This window comes from Furipterus horrens, unplaced genomic scaffold (genome assembly GCF_987537825.1).
Source record: "Furipterus horrens unplaced genomic scaffold, mFurHor1.1.pri manual_scaffold_5, whole genome shotgun sequence".
Classification (NCBI taxonomy): Eukaryota; Metazoa; Chordata; class Mammalia; order Chiroptera; family Furipteridae; genus Furipterus; species Furipterus horrens.
Genome location: NW_028327175.1, coordinates 159889062 through 159905906, shown reverse-complemented (window position 1 = coordinate 159905906; position 16845 = coordinate 159889062). Strand labels below are relative to the sequence as shown.

General features: G+C 47.6%; 1 pseudogene; it reads left to right on the top strand.

Annotated features, from left to right (window-relative positions):
• The window catches only part of LOC150010216 (spliceosome-associated protein CWC15 homolog pseudogene), a 43816-nt pseudogene extending 29661 nt beyond the window's left edge, over nucleotides 1-14155 (top strand).
• The last annotated feature ends 2690 nt before the right edge of the window (nucleotides 14156-16845 follow it).

The window sequence follows — 16845 nt, the reverse complement described above, 5'->3', positions numbered from 1 at the left end:
TCACCTGGATGTAAATGTGATTTGCCCTAAATTCCCACGTGCCTCTCTGGCAGGTCCTGGCTCCAGACAACCCAGGGTCTCCATGGCAACCAGCAGCATTTCTCCTGGAACTACTCCAGGCCCTGGGTGTCCCACACACACATCTCAGGACCCTTAGAGGAGAGAGCAGGGCCTGAAAAGAAATGGTTATTCTTGTCCTCCCAACGCCCCTTCCTGCTCAGAGCAGACAGAGCTGCCCCCTCTAAAAAGGTCCTAGTGGGGAAATCGGGGAGGGAAGTAAATAATCCTTTTGTTAAGCTCCCCCAGAGGAAACAGGGTGGAATGAATTAGCAGAGCTCAAAGGTCCCATCTGGGAAACCACTCAAGATTTCCAGGATCTGACCCGATGGTAACTCGGAGGGCATCTGAGCAATAAGGGAAACGCTAGCGGCAAGTCCGTCTGATGTCTGTCAACTTTCATGGGAACTTCTCCCGGAAACCTGGGGCGGGGTGTGGGGGGGGTCAAAGCATATCCGCTCACCCCCAGGCTACCCATGTCCACAGAGGTGGCTGGTCACCCTGTGTAAAACAACAGCATCCACCATAATCTGATCAGTATTTTTAAAAACACTCCAAACAGCTTTGATTGCTTTTCTTTCTGATTCATTAGGATGAGGTCATTTAATCATTCTTTTAACCAAGGCAACCATTTAAATCAGCTAATGCATGGTGCAGGACTCAGAAAATGATCAGCCAAGACAGGGTAGCCCAGAGAAAGACATTTATTTATTTAGCACTTCTTATGTGCCAGGCATTGTTCTCTGTGCTTAACAGACACTCTCCCATTTGATCCTCACAATAATTCTCGAGGCAAATAACATTATTGTTCCCATTGTACAGATGAGAGAACTGAGACACAAAGCAGTTAAGTAGTGTTCTGGGGCTACAGTTGGTAAGTGGCAGATCTGGAATTTGAATGAGAATATGATTTATGGTTTTTAACTCAGGCGCAGAGGCACCCCTGGGGCTCTGTGGCACCCCCTCAGTGCAGCAGGGTGGTCACCAACAACTCTTTTGATCAAGTGGATCTGTTTCATTGGTTTTCTCTGCAGACTAAAGGTTTTTGGAATAAAAGGTTTAAGGCTTCAAATAGATTTGCAAATCCCTGGCAAGAGAGCTTTGTCAGAAGAGGCAGGAGACTTGCCCTTTCTCCTCTAAAATTCTGATTCAAAGGTCTGAATTCAGCCCAGGAATCAGTAAACATGTCAGGTGAGTCTCATCTTCAGGCAAATTTGGGGAATAAAAGAGGGACTAGCCTTTGGGTTCCAGCTCTTCCCATCCTCAATGTAGCCAGGGTCAAGCCCTGAGCCTCAGCTCTTCACCTGAAAAATGAGCACAATTCCCACCCTTCCAACCTCCTAGAGCTACAGCGAGCTGCCGTGAAATTAGCACTGTGCTACAGCAGGTTAAGGGACTGTCGTGACATCAACAATAATGTACTCCTTCCAAGCCACAGCCATGGGTGGGTCTGCTCCTGAGCTTGGGATGAAGGCAAAACAAAAAGGTAGATGGGGAGGGACACCTGGGTTTGGGTTTCTGGAGGATCCGTACATTGACGTGGAGAAAACAGGCTGGAGCAGAATTTTTGGCAAAAGCACAGATAGATCCCTGCCTAAATATCAACACCATGGCTAAGATGTTTAAATACACCTCTTGTCCCCCAAGGTAGGGCTGTCCAGGAAGGAGAAGGGAACCCACTAACAGGGAGGGCCGTGCGTAGCATGGGCTTGGGAGTCAGACACACACAACCGAACCCCTGCCACATACCAACTCTGTGACCTTGGGCAAGTTGCCCTGGGCCTCTGTGGCTAGGCTTCCTCATCTGTAAAGTGGGAGGAATCATAGCATGTGCCCCATGAAACTAATTGTGGCATACAAGACCCTGCCTAGGACCTATGGGTAAGTATCGGCACAGCAGGTACTGCCAGGCTGCTGCTCAGCTGTACAAAGCCAAACAATCCATCTTTCCAGAGCAGTTCAGTCTTAGACTTGGCCTTGGGCTTGGGCTTGAGCGCCACCCTCAGCTGTAGTGATAGACACCATTTCAGTGAGTTTGGGGCAACCTTCCATTCTCCCTCAGGAGCAGTGTGAGTTATGGGAGCTTATGTGACCCCAGTGGCTGGGGTTTAGTGTGTCGCTGAAGCATTTGCCTGCCCCGCCCTGCCCCCAGGGTCCTCTGGGACATCTCTCAGAGGAGCCCTCACAGTACAGACATCCACGAAGCTCTGTCACCAAGATGACCCTCCTTCCTTCCTTTTCCTTCTTCTTGCCTGCAAGGCTCCAGGGCCCAGGGGCCATTTCTCAGGTCTGGGCTTCTCCTGGGCATGGGAGCCAGGCAGTTCCAGGACTTGCCAGCAGCCCTTCCCCACTGGGGTCTCTTGCTACCTCCCCAGTCTTCCCAGGGAAGCCCCCTCCCCAGTGTCCAATGCCTGCTCTCCCTCCAGACCTTGCTCCCACATGTCCATGAGGCCCCTGCAGCCTCTCACTTCTTCTAAGGTCCTGAGCATGTGGGCATCCAAAGCCAGGCAAGCCCCTTTGTTTCCCACATGCTCAGTGTGTTTTAAATACAGAGCACAGAGTGAACTCCCAGAAGAAAAATAATATCTCAAACAAGAGTACTCCACCTCAGCCACTGGAACCATGAGGGTAATAACACCAGCAGAGGAATGCAATGCAGTGGGAAAGCCCCACTCCCACCCACCCTAATGCTCCAGCCCCAGGACCCCAAGTCTTCCCCACAGGCCTATAACCAAAGGCTGAGTACCAGACTCAGCGAGGATGGACGGTGGGCCCACTCCAGTACCATGTCCCCCATCTCTGCTGGCTGATGGGACCCTTGCATTAGTGAGGTTGGAGGGATGCCCAAAGTCCCCAGCAGAGTTTGAGCAGGACTGGAAGGGGCAGGGGGTGTCCCTGGAAAGACATCTTAAGAGAAGAAATAGGTGAGCAGGGCCCAGATGCAGGGAGACAGAATGAGAGCTGGGGGGACTCAAAGTTGCCCGCTGTGATTATGCCTGGGACATCTGGGTGTGGACTTTTAGAAAGGACTTCCAGATGCTTTGTTAGGGAGAGTGGGTTGGACAGGGACAGGCAGTGGGAAACTGGACCAAGAGCATGGCCCCCCTTACAGACACACTCAAAGGGCCCAGGCCTTGGGGGCTGGCTAGAGCCATGGCTGGTCCTTCCTCAGCCCCAGACTTTCAAACAGCACCCCGAAAGAAGAAACAAAATAAGCTCACATGCTCTCTCTGTACATCGCAACAGCTTTACTGGCTAAGGAGAAGGTGGGAAGAAGGGAATAAAGGGACCAAAAAGTGGGATTGAGGGTACTTGGCCTCCTCTTTCCAGGACCCCTCCCCTGCACCAGTGTTCCAAAAAGTTTCCCAGGTCATACTCCCATTATGCCCTTGAAATTGCCCTGCCACCTCCTGCGGGTCTCCCTGAGACAGTGTGCCGGCACCCCACATGGACTCAGAAAAGGGACAGAAGGTGCGGGTGAGAGCAGGACCTGGAGGCCATTAGCCATTCGTCTCCCGGGAGGACCTTCTGACAGCTTGTCCTAGAGAAGGGAAGTCCTGGCGTGTCCGAGTTTCCTCTGCCAATCGCTCCCTTTGCGCATGAGGATGCTGCTGGGGAAATCACAGGGGCTGCGGAGCCCTGCATTGTAGTCCCGGCTCAGCCACCAGCTCGTGTCCCTTCCCCTGAGTGTCCATGTGAAAAACAAGACCCGCCAGGATGGAGTGCTGAGGCCCTTCCAGGGCTGAGATTCTAAATCACCACCTGCTACAGCCAGATGTCATCACTGCAAGCAGACAGGGAACCTGCTTTGATCTTTCCAGGGGGTAGGATGGGCTCCCAGGACACGGCCAAGGGTGTGGCCAGCTGGGGCAGGAGCACAGGCTGGTGAGAAGACCGTTCAGATGGGTGCTTTCCAGATGCTCTGTGCCCCTGGGCACGGGTCTGACAGGATGGAGGGGAGATAAGGGTTCAGAAGCCCCAGGACATGCTTCAGCCAGGGGCTCAGACGTGGATCAGCTATGCTTCTGAGGCCGGAAGAGCCTCTGGGCTGGACCTGGTAGGGCTGGACATGGAGCAAGAGCAGGCCAAGGGCCAGGATGGGCACGTGCTTACAGATGTCCTGGGAACCTACAAGTGCTGGGTGTCCAGAAAGTTCACACACACACACACACACACACACACACATGTTCAGGTTTCACAGTCAACAGAAGCCTTTCCAGGGAAGAAGACAGAGCCAAAGTTGAGACGGGCTCCAACCCAAGGCAAAGGTTCAGCTGGGACCACTGGGATTACACAGCCGGCTGTTAAATTATTAAAATATTTCAATCCCAATGTAAATAGCTTCAGTCCGAAGCTCCTGGAGTAGCTCCTGCTCCCACCCATCCTAATGCTCCAGCCCCAGGACCCTAAGTCTTCCCCTCAGGCCTACAAGCAAATGGTGAGTACTTGGTTCAGCAGGGATGGACGCCGGGCCCGCTCCAGTACCACGTCCCCATCTCCGCTGACTGATGGGGCCCATGCGCCACTGGTAGTTACATGTGTGGATTAGCTGCCCTACCCCCCCTCCCGCCTGCCTCCCATCTCAGCTGTCCCTTTCTTTGCTTTCATCACATCCCTCTTCACTGCAGAAGGAATTCTGGGTCCCGAAGAGAATCCCACTGACCCAGATCAATGCACACTCCCACTCTGAGTTTTGGGGTCCCAATGCCAAGGACAGACACTGAGGAACTGCTCCAGAGGCTGCAGCTAGGCTGAGTGGGCAGACAGAGCTCTGTCTCATGCTCACGTCACGTGCGCCCTCCGCACCCCTCACCCAACAGCACAGGAACTCTGTCCCCTCCAACCAGCCTTCTGATGAGTATTCCACACCAGCTCAGTCCCCAAAAGCAGCGAGGCAGCCCCTCCCTGCAGCTGTTTGCTGACAACCAGGAAAGGGTTTTAATCTCAGAAACAGTCAAGGTGGGGAAGGGGAATGAAGGGCAGCCGGGAGGGCCATATGGAACCTGTTTGAGGAGCTGGGTCAGAGCCCAGCTACACCTCCATGCACGGGGGCGCCCGGCCAGCCCTTGGCTTTGCCGGCTCGGCTCTGGCCAGAGAGGGGAAGGAGCGTGGGAGAACAGACAGGCAGGCTGCATGCGGACAAGGTATGCAACATGTGTTCCCAGGCTGCTGTCCTTCAGGTGAGGACTCCCTGGCTGGCTGCCCTGTGGCTGGATGGCAGGCTGGCCCAGCAGCTGGGTGATATGCTAGATTCACAGAGGTCAACAGAATGGCATTTCAGATCTCCTCAAGGCAGTTGCAGAGACTTGTCTGGGAACACCACTCCAGCTCAGCCCTGCCATTTCCTCGGCCTGGCTCCTGATGAAGATGGTTCCGGAAACTGCCAGACATACCAGTTCATCTCCACTTTGGCTCCCCTGCCGGCGCACACGGCCAATCTTCTCTGTCTTTGTCTACCCATCTCTAAACTGGTCCCACACCCGGATGTCGGGCCTACAGATCGCCAACGGGTCGATGGGGTTGACTTTGTATTGATTTGACTACACTGAACAGGCTTTGGCCTCATTGCACTAAGCTTTAGACTGATGTGGATTTTGGATTGACCTTGCTGGATCTGGGACCCACCTCACGAAATTCCAGCTCACCACCTCAGTCCATGTGAAGCCTGCCTGAACTTCTGTCTAGACTCCCAGGACTTTTAGATGAACTGACCAAGTTTCTGATTGATTTTGCAGAAGTTTTTGACTAAACTTGACTAAAAATAATGTGTCCTGAGTTTCCCAAAATTTTAAACAACCTGACTGGATTTCTGTTTGGTTTGACTGAAATTTTTTTTACCAATTTTACTGATTATTATTTTTAAATCTAAACTTCTGGAGTATTTAAGCTCTCCAGATTCTTTCACAAAATAACAGGAAACTGTTCATGGAGCCGTGACTGGCTGGCCCCGACACAGGGCTGAGCTGTCAGCAGCGCCTGCCCCCTCAACCTCATACCCAAGTCTCACCCACAGCCAGTCTGTTTCGCCTGAAGAGTAGATGGGGCAGGAGGAGCCCATTGGTCCCTTATCCCCCTTCTGAAATCTTCTAACATTCTAGTGCCTATTTCCTTATGGTCACTTCCATCAACTATTCTCTGCCTTCTTTCTGCTTGTTTCCGGCCTTGTCCCAGCTCTTGGAAACAATGCTTCTAAGTCAGTTTGATGGGAGCCCTCATTTCCTGCTGGAAATAATAGAAAACAGAGCTCAAAAGCAAGGGAGGGCTCCTAGGTCAGCCTGTCTGGGCCTAAGGCTCAGCTCTATTGGTTCTAGCTGTGTGATCTTGCCACATATTAATGAACTCTTCTGAACTCTGGTTTATTCATTTCCAAAATGAGGGTGATTCTCTTGCTTATCTCTTGGATTTGTTTTGAGGTTTTTAGCAAGAATACTGAGAGCTAAGTCTTCTTGTACAGTTACTCTGAGCCAGGCTCTATTCTAGGGCTATATATGGCCTTAGGAACCTCACTTAATCCTCACCAAGCTCCCAAGTCTAGCAAGTGGCAGAGCCAGAGTCCAAACTAGCAGGACATGCCCTCAACCACTCTGCAATCCTGCCCCTCAGGCTTGCCTTGCACGGATAGAGTCAGTCAGCGTGAGCTAGCATTACCTTTTTCGTCACCCTAATTAGAATACTATTATCAGTGGCATGTTTCTTGTTGGGAGAAATGGGCTGCTGTTTCTGTCTCATGTTGGTGAGGCATTTGTAATTTGATGGTGTGACTTTATATTCTTTTGGGGACACTGAAGAGCAAGAGTCCTCCCAGCTACCCCTACCCACCCCCACACCAAGTGAGTCCTGGATATGTTCAAACCCTCCAGGCACATCAGAACCATGGGGCTCATTCTGTTATTTGAGACCTTTGTCAACCTACTCCCATCTGGCACGACTTTACCATGCGAGTCTCCTTAATTTCTTTACTGGCACCTTAATGGGAACCACATTTGCAAAGTGTTCCTCAGTCCATGGTGTGTGCCATTATCTGCCAGGCTGTAGGCTATAAGCTGTGGGCAGTGACAGTGGAGAAACTGGGCCCAGTTCCTGACCTTGAGCAATTTCTCTGCCAACACTGGTCTTCTTATCTTCTCCAGGGTGAGAGACAAGGCAGGCATTTGGGAGGATGTGCGAACAATAGCTATTCATTCTCAGTCTAAGAAAAGTTCTTTAACAGGGCAAGTTCGTGACAGATGCTGTTCTCAGTAGTCTCTGTCCTATGTCCCTATGGGCCTCTATTAGTGTTCTGTTCAGCCAAATGCCTCAACTCCCCTTCGTGTCCACTCTTCCTTGCCTTTGCACCTGCTGTTCTCTGGCCCATATGTCTTCTCCTCCTTTATATACTTACTTACTCTGCTTTTATTGAAAAACTATATGTTAGACATGATGCAGGCACTGGAGGCATGAAGACACAATCCCAGCCTTCAATGGCTCACAGTGGCAGAAACATGCAAAGTATCCAGGGATCATAGGCCCGGGACACCTAGGCCCACCAGGGCAGGAGTGGGGAAGAATCAGTATGTGAGGAAGCATCTAACTAGACTTCTGTCTTTCCCATCTGAAGAATTCTTACTCATTCTCCAACATCCTGCAGTTCAGGTAGCACCTTTTATCTGAAGCACTCCCAGATTCCTACAAGCAGAATAAATGTCTCTTCTCCAGAACTCCCCGGGCTTTGCGCACAGAAGGGAGAACACTGACCACCACATTGTTTAAGTCAGTTCTCTCCAATTTGCCCTGGACTTCAAACTCTCTGAGGACAGAACTGGATTCAATTTTGCCTTCTTAGGGCCCTGTAGAAGTTTAACAAATATTTGTTCAAATAAGTCTGGATCTATGTGTATCATATCCACAACTGAGTGTGTGTGTGTATACGGCCACACATCTGTGGCCTGGAGCATGGTAGTCATTGAGGGGAGGGGGTTAGTTCTTGGGACTCATTATTTAACATATTTGCCTCATTAAGGTCACTCAGCCCCTTCCAGTGTAGACTCCCTCCTCTCCGTGTAGACAAACTTGATAGCTGGTTCCCTGGTGTTTGGAATTTGAAAGATTGGTTCTGGGGGAGGGGAAAGGAGGACAGGGCTGGGAGACACTGATGCATCGAGCTCCATCTGTGCCTCCCTCACAGCCAGTTCAGCCTGGCAGCCAGGGCTTGGGGAGCACACCAGGAGACAGCCAGCCCATCTTAGCCAAAGGAACCATCCTCTTGATTCCTATACCTCTGCCCCCAGAGAAATCACTCTACCCTTGAAGAAGCCCTCTACTCCCTGGCTGAGTGACTCAGGTTGGGGAGTGTCATCCCATGCATCAAAAGGTTGCAGGTTCAATTCCCGGTCAAGGCACATACCTAGGTTACAGGTTCAGTCCCTGATCAGGGCACCTAGGAAGACAGCTAATCGATGTTTTTCTCTCACATCGATGCTTTTCTTTCTCTCTCTCTCTCTCTCTCATCCTCTTTCTCTAAAATCAATTTAAAAATATATCCTAGGGTGAAGAGAAAGAAAGAAAGAGAGAGAGAGAGAGAGAGAGAGAGAGAGAGAGAGAGAGAGAGAGAGAGAGAGAGAGAAGGAAGGAAAGAAAGAAAGAAAGAAAGAAAGAAAGAAAGAAAGAAAGAAAGAAAGAAAGAAAGAAAGAAAGAAAGAAAGAAAGAAAGAAAGAAAGAAAGAAAGAAAGAAAGAAAGAAAGAAAGAAAGAAAGACTTCCACTGCTCTGGCACATACCTAGGTTACAGGTTCGGTCCCTGGTCAGGGCATCTAGGGAAGTCAGAGCAGGTATTAATATCCTCTCTTAAAGATGAGGAAAACTGACCCTTGGTGGGTTTAAGGAGACTTTTCAGAGATTTCACAGGCCATGTGAGAGATCCAACCTGGCTCCAACATCCATGCTGCCCCCAGATCCAAGGCCACCTCTATGTTCACTCTGCCTGGACTTGACCCACATCACCAGTCTCCTTCCCAGATCCTGCCACACAGGTGCCATGACAAGTGGAGTCAAGCTCTGAGAAATGAGAATATCGCCCACCACAGCTGGTTTGTGAGGCATCAGTGCTAATGGCCAAATGAGCTTCATAGCAGGCCCCAGCCACGTGCTGGCCCCATGGGACTCCTTCCCCCTGAGTCCCCCTCCACAAGGACAGGAATGACCACACATTCCTGGTGGCTGAGACACAAGAGCACTTTCTGAAATGTGCCTGCCTAATGTTGCTCACCCAGCTGAGGACTTTGGGCTCCATTACAAAGCCAATAGTTGCCCAAATGTCATCAGATCAGATCTATTTTCAGTTTTCAGACTGGCCTGTTTCATCAACCATTTCTTTCCATTGACTCTATGTCAGCCCTTCCCTAAAATGCCAATGTTTTGAGACTTACTCAGAGGGTAAACTGTTCCCCAGAGCAGAATGTGAAGTTCCAGGAGGCAAATGTGAGGCAGTGTTTGTAGACCCTTGAATTCCACTTCCAAATTATAAGAAGGTCCAGTGAGTCCTAGGGAGTCCCCAAGGTCATGGATCCCTGCCCCTTTTCCACTGGGGGATGGGGGGTTGCATCCCATACTCCAAGCTGGTCCCACAGGAGTCTCCTTTCCTTGTGGCTTAGAGTTTGAAAACTGTGATTATTCAGAAACTTGATGAGAATAGAAGAAAAATTGTTGCAGTAAGAAAGCTTGAGTTCAAGCCCAGCTCTGGTCACTCATTTTGTGGCCTCAGACAAGTCACCCAGTGGCCCTGGGCATCAGTTTGCCCAATGTTTTAATGACAGGGATAGACTTTGTCTCTGAACATGAATCTAGCTTTGGAAATGGTCATGCTCTTTAACATGACAAATGTAGGAAAATCATTCTGTTGAGGAAGTTTTTAGGGCTTTAGTCTATCATTCCATTTACTCTCATAGTGTCTCTGACAGCACACGGAATTAATTATCCATGTGCTACTTAGAGTTACAACAAAATGAGAAAAAGAAGAGATCTGACATTTATGAAGCACTTGCTATGTGCCAGACCCCCTTCTAAGTGTGTTCTCTATGTACTAATTCATGTAATCCTCCAACAAGCCTATAAGACAGGTGTTATGGTTTCCACCCCCTCTACTTTACAATAAGCAATGTGAGACTCTGAGAAGTAACATAATATACCAAGTTCCTCTGGCTAAAAAGCAGCAGAGCCAGGCTTTGAAGCTGGGCGCTGTCTCCAGAACACACACATTTAATAACCAGGCCACATAGTCACAGCAAGGTGGATGAGACCCAGCCCAGAAGGGAAGATGGGGCTTGTACATAAATTATTCTAATACAAGTAACAAGTGACCAAGAGAGAAACAGGTAACATCTCTGGGGATTTGAGATGAGGGGAAGATTGCTTCCAGCTGGAATGAGAGGGAAGTTTTATGGAGGTGACATTTTAACTGAGCCTTGAAGGACAGGTAGGATTTGGAGCCATGGAGATCTGGGGAGAGCGAGCGGCTGGCTCTGTCGGGAATGATAGGCAAAGAGGAAAGAGGCGGACAGAGGAGAAAACATTGGCCAAGTTGCAGAGTGTTGGAAATGCCCCTTTATAACAAATGAAGATGATGAAGAGGCAAGGGTTTGGGGGATGGGAGAGACACAGTCAGAAATCAGCTCCTGGACTTCCAGTTAAGATGGAGGTGAAGGTAGACATACTTTGCCTCCTTGTGCAACCGTAAGAAAGACCACAACTAACCTGAAAACAGAACTGCCAGAAAACCAAACTGTATGGAAACCCAACAACTAAGGATTTAAGAAGCCATATTTATCCAGATAGGTAGAAGGGGCAGGAACAGGGAGCCTGGGTGGAGAGGACACGGTGTGGCAGTGGTGAAGCAGTGGCTGGAAGAACAGGCAGTCCCACATTCACGTATTGTGGATAAAAACTGGGAGGGACACTTGGGGAGTAAACGATCCCAGCCCCAGGCCCAAGCACGCCGCCCAGGGTTCCAGTGCCAGGAAAATAAAGCCTCATAACTTCTGGCTGTAAAAACCAGTGGGGGTTGGAGCAGCAGAAGAAACTGCCAGTCTCTCAGGAGACTCCGTTTCAAGGGCCCACATGGCCCTTGAACATGCACAAGCCCACCAACTGTGGGAACCACCACAAGAACAATAGCTAAAAGGACATCGGTTGTGTACAGGAAGGGGATGAAGTGACTGGAAATGGGGTATGTGCCCCCTCTCCAACCCCTCCACCACATACAAAGTGGTAAATCGAGTTGCCCCGCCTGGTGAATACCTAAGGCTCCACCCATACAACTTAACAGGTGCCCTGAGACAGGGAGTCAAAGAAGCTCTATCTAATACACAGAAACAAATATAGGGAGGCTGCCAAATTGAGGAGGCAAAGAAATATGGCCCAAATGAAAGAACAGAAAAAACTGCAGAAAAAGAACTAAACAAAATAGACTTAACTAACCTATCAGATGCAGAGTTCAAAGCACTGGCGATAAGGATGCTCAGAGAACTCACTGAGTTCAGCAAATGCATAAGGGAAGAAATGAAGGTTACACTAAGTGAAATAAAGAAAAATGCACAGGGAACCAACAGTGAAGGGAAGGAAGCCGGAGTTCAAATTAACAACTTGGAACATAAGGAAGAAATAAACATTCAACCAGAACAGACTGAAAAAAAAAGAATTAAAAAAAATGAGGAGAGAATAAGAAGACTCTGGGACATCTCCAAAAGTGCCAACATCCAAATCATAGGAATGCCAGAAGGAGAAGAGCAAAAAATTGAAAACTTATTTTAAAAAAAATAATGAAAGAAAACTTTCCTAATTTGGAGAAGGAAATAGACATACAAGTCCAGGAAATGCAGAGTCTCAAACCTGATGAACACAAAGAGGACCACACCAAGACTCATCATAATTAAATGTCAAAGGTTAAAAACAAAGATGGAATCTTAAAAGCAGCAAGGAAAAATCAGAGAGTTACCTACAAAGGAGTTCCCATAAGACAATCAACTGATTTCTCAAAAGAAACTTTGCAGGCAAGAAGTATTCAAAGTGAAAGCAAGGACCTATGACCAAGATTACTCTATCCAACAGAGCTATTGTTTAGAATGGAAGGGCAGATAAAGTGCTTTCCAGACAAGGTAAAGCTAAAGTAGTTCATCATTACAAAGTCCTTATTATATTTTAAAGGAACTTATTTAAAAAAAAGAAGAGAATTAAAACTATGAACATGAAAATGAAAACAAACTCACAAGTATTAACAAATGAATCTAAAAAACAAAAACAAAAACAAACCAAGCAAACAACTAAAACAGGAACAAAATCATAGATATCATATGGAAAGTTATCAGCTGGGAGGGGGAAGGAGGAGAAAGGGGAAAGTGGTGCAGGGATTAAGAAGCATAATTGGTAGGTACAAAATAGACAAGGGGATGTTAAAGAATAATATAGGAAATGGAGAAGCCAAAGAACTTATATGCATGACCCATGGAAAGAAACTAAGTGGGGGCATTGCTGGAGGAAAGGGGAGTACTCGGTGGAGGTTGGCAAAAGGGAAAAACTAGGACAACTGTAATAGCATAATCAACAACATATACTTAAAAAAAAAAGAAATCAGCTTCGGGAATCTGGAATCATGAGCAGTCAACAGAAGCAGGGAAGGGGTGAGTCTGGAAGCAGGAACAGCATGTGCACTCAGGATTCTGGCTGGAGACCATGCAACTCCGGGAGCTCATTTGATGGGTGAATGAATAAACCCATTGCCTGTGGAGGGAGAGTGGAACCAAGGAGAGATGAAAAGGCCCCAGAGATGGTCAGCAGTGAGAAGCTGTCATCCTTGGCCTGCGGGGCTAGGGCAGGCAATTACGTCACTAGACCCTGTGAGAACAGGAAGTGCAGACCTTTGGAGGTCACCAACCAGACATGGCCCAGAGCAGGAATGGAGCAAGAGGAACCCCATCACATTTCCTGGGACTTTCCATGGGCAGTGTGCAGAGCTTCAGGCAAGAAAGTCCCCATGGAAGAGACTGTGGGGTCAGTTTCTGGGGACATGGAACGGGATAGAGAAAGAGGGAGAGAGGATGTGGGGTGGGGGTGGGAAGACAAAGAGAGAAGACTCACCAGCCCAGACCAGAGTTTAGAAGCTGTAGTAATGTTGTAATGGTTTCGGAAAGAAACACTGAGAGACTGAACCAGGACAGTTACAGAGGAAAAGGAAGTGTTGGGGGCAGATGAGGGGAGCTTCAGAAAGGAAAGATGGCAGATTTGGCCAGGAGTTACCTGCAACGGCAAAGAAGAGTTTGTGTGTGCCTGCTGAGTGCTAGGTGTACATGTAGCAGACTTTCTATGTTAGTTAAAAAAAAAAAAACAAGAGTGTAATGGTGTCTGTGTGATCTCTGGAGGCTGCCGAATTGGACCTTAGCCAACCATAAAGGTGACCACAGCAGCTTGGTCAGCTTTTGAACTTGTGAAAGGTGGGAGAGGAAAAGAAGAAGGTAGTATGAGCCAACACGCAAAGCAATATTTGGGTAAAGAGCTACCCTCTCATATAGACAGACCACACAGGATGCCCCTGGAGAGGTCTAGAACCATGACTTCTAGAAGAGAGTGGGAAGAGAGCTGCTGCAGGGGAAAAAAAAAAAAATAGAGGTCATTCAACCCAAGAACATAACAACCTCCTCTTCGGTGTCAAAGAAGCCTCAGTTAGACCAGATTCCTGCTGCCGACCTTGATGCAGGTAATACTCTAACATGTGACAAAGATGAAGATTTTGAAGAGGAGAGTGATGATGATGATGATACTGCAGCTCTTCTGGCATAGCTGGAAAAAATTAAAAAGGAAAGAGCTGAAGAGCAGGCCAGGGAGGAACAAGAACAAAAAGCTGAAGAAGAGAGGATTCATATGGAAAACATTCTGAGTGGAAACCCTCTCCTTAATTTCACTGGCCCATCTCAGCCTCAGGTCAATTTCAAAGTTAAAAGAAGGTGGAACTGATGTTGTTTTCAAGAACAGTGCAAAAGGTGCCGATGGTCAGAAGGAAGACAGAGGAGTTGTCAGTGATACGCTGCGGTCTGAACTTCACAAAAAGTTCATGGGGAAATATATAAAATAGTACTGTTTTTTGTGCTGAATTAGAGACTATAAAATATAAATTATTGTTCTGACTTTATTTTAGTATTTTTTCTCTTTCTCCTCATTTAAATTGTGTATAGTCTTCCCTAATATTAAGTTCCAAAATATCTTTTCCTTGATTGTTACCTTATTTGATAAGGATTTAGGAATTGGTTTAATCCCGTTTCCAGTCTCTAAATGTTTCTAGTCACATGTTTTCTTTTTAATAGGGGAAAAGCAATCTGCCAGTAATAAATATTTTTACTAATCTAAGTAACCAAATCTGTGCCCCCCAACTTTGTTGTTGAAATATATGCAGCTTATAAAACATTGCATATTTTAAAAAACACAAGAATCTGTTCTGGCATATTTTTCATGAAAAACTTGATATCAACCTATGGTGACAAATGATAAGCTAGATGGGTTATAATGGACGGGCCAGGACAGCAAGATGTCCTCTGCATTGTCATCACCAATCACCTGGCACAGATCCCTGTGCATAGGTGTCTTGGCTGAATTGCATTCCCTGTTCTGCAGAGGAGGGAACAGAGGCCCAGTGAACTCCCATGGTTTAGAGAAGGTCACAAAGCAAAACGGCAGTGGAGCCGAGACTAGAAGCTGCTGCCGTCCCCCCACAACCCCAGCGGGTGTGTTATGAAAGATGACAGCCCAGCCCAGCCCAGCTGGGGAAAGCAGGGGCCTCACTTCTATCACCCTCTGCCTGGGATGGACCTCCTCTCCTCCACACCCACTCGCTCTCTAGCCAGTTCCTTTGCTGCCGGGGCCTCAAGACGAATCTATCTTTGCCTTGGAGAGGACAGAGGAATTAATGAAGGGTGGTGCCTAGCCAGGCATCCCCCCGAATGAACCCCAGCTCTGAGTTTGCACAGCAAGGTCTCCTTCAGCAGGTTACCGGGGCAATGGGTTTCAGTGACAGATTGTGAAAGAAATGATACCACTCAAGGCCTTGTAAAGTGGTTTCATTATTCTGCCACAGATTTTTGGCAATTCCTCAAGTCTGACTTGCTTTATGTCTAATTATGTATCACTGTACATATCCCCCGTATGTTATGTTTCACGTAATAAATACATGGAAAATCTTTCTCTTTTTCCATTAGCCCTGCCCAGAAATGAACAGATTTCTGTGTGTGCTTACGCAATAAAGAAGCAGTTGTTTCAGACACCATGACACTTCATAACTGAACTTTATGGGCCCCCATTGCTCTGATTCTGAAGACATGAAAGAGGGACCTGGGTTTTCTGTATGTTGTTTCTGCTCTGGAAGCAAAGGGTACTTGTCAGGAGCAACATCCTGGGATGACTGGAAACCCAGCCCATTCCACAATCTGGGAGACAAAGGGGCTGTCAGGCTATTGGAGGGTCACATGCTGACTCCTGCGGGTGAGGTCTGTGGCTGCAGTGCTAATAGAAACACCATGGTCTCATGAGCATTCACGTGTACCTCATCTAACAATCAACCTATATGCATTTATTAAGCACCTTCTATGTGCCCAGATCTGTTCTAGATGCTGAGTGGGGAAGGAAAGGGGTAGATAGTGGGGAGGAGAATGACCATTGTCTCTTAATGGGGTTATAAGAGCAGGGCCGTAACCAGATGGCCTGAGTTCAAGGCCAGGCTCCACTGCTTACCAGCTGTGGAATGTTTAACCAGTTACTGAAAACCTCTCTGAACCTGTTTACACATCCATTAAGTAAGAATGCCATGCTACAGCCTCATGGGGTTGTTGTGAAAATTAAATGAGATAATGCAAATCAAGGGGCTCCGCATGTCTCTTGTCCAGAGTGTGTGCTCAGAGATTGATTGATTACTATTATCATTATTTTCACATCATCTACTATGGGACTTGGCAGTGACAGGTTGGGAACACAAAGGGTATATAAGACATAGCCCTGAAATTTACTCCTGGATTGGAAGTCCAGGTCACAGCCGACCAGGGAGGTGAACCCTGTGGTACACACAACGGACAACTGTGGTACAATTTGATACTGGGCCATCATCAGTATAGAGGGCTGGGCTGCTGTGAGAGTGAGGGCTTCCTGGGGGATGTGGGACTCGGGCAAAAGGCACAGCAAGTTATGTGGAAAGGATAAATGGGGAACATAAACAAAACTAGAAAGAAAGAACACAATGTTTTGTGAGAGCATAAATCCATTTATCATTCCTGCTTCAAACACCTGTCAAAAATCTATTGCTGTAAGAACTTACTAAACGCAAAGCAGCCTTTGAGGTGTGGAAACCCAGAGCTCCTTGCTCCTGCTCTAGGGGGTCAGGACCAACACCCAGGAAACTACAATCATGCGTGGCATAATGACATTTTGGTCAATGACAACTGCATGTGTGACAGTGGTCCCGTGAGCTTATAATGGAGCTGAAAAATTCTAATCCCCTAGTGACATCACAGACCTTATAAGTTCGTGGCGCAGCACATCACTCATAGCTATTAATATAGAATAAGGATATAAAGAAATATTTTCGTACAGCTGTACAATGTGTTTGCACTTTAAGCTAAATGTTATCATGAAAGGATCAAAAAGTCAAAAATCATTTAAAAGTTTATGAAGTAAAAAGGTTATAGTAAACTAAGGTTAATTTATAATTTAAGAAAATTTTTAAAATAAGTTTAGTGTAGCCTCGGTGTACAGTGTTTATGAAATCAACAGTAGCGTACA